This window comes from Gavialis gangeticus, unplaced genomic scaffold, assembly GCF_001723915.1.
Source record: "Gavialis gangeticus isolate Ggan-Ray unplaced genomic scaffold, GavGan_comp1, whole genome shotgun sequence".
NCBI lineage: Eukaryota > Metazoa > Chordata > Crocodylia > Gavialidae > Gavialis > Gavialis gangeticus.
In genome coordinates this window covers 24,724,126-24,724,499 of record NW_017728995.1, presented here as the reverse complement: position 1 = coordinate 24,724,499, position 374 = coordinate 24,724,126, and the positions used below count along the sequence as shown (strand labels likewise).

Here is a 374-nt window from a genome sequence, read left to right as displayed (position 1 = left end):
AGGACAGGCCCTATGAGGAGAGACTGAGGGACCTGAACCTGTTCAGCCTCAGCAAGAGAAGGCTGAGGGGGAACTTGGTGGCTACCTACAAACTCATCAGGGGAGCTCATCAGCAAATAGGAAGGGCCTTTTTCTCCCCAGCACCACCTGGGGTGATGAGGAACAATGGTAATAAGCTGATGGAGAATAGGTTTAGGTTAGAGATCAGAAGGCAGTATTTTACAGTTAGGATCGCCAAAATCTGGAACCAGCTTCCCAGGGAAGCAGTCGTTGCCCCTACCTTGGGCAAATACAAGAGGAGGTTGGATGATCACCTGTGATCACCTGTTTGGGGTCTTGTGAACCCAGCTTCCATTCCTGCCTGTGGCAGGGGG

General features: G+C 51.9%; 1 protein-coding gene across 1 annotated transcript in view; it reads left to right on the top strand.

Annotated features, from left to right (window-relative positions):
* Positions 1–374, top strand: part of MRPL47 (mitochondrial ribosomal protein L47) — a 15,396-nt gene that overhangs the window by 13,930 nt on the left and 1,092 nt on the right. The window lies entirely within an intron of this gene.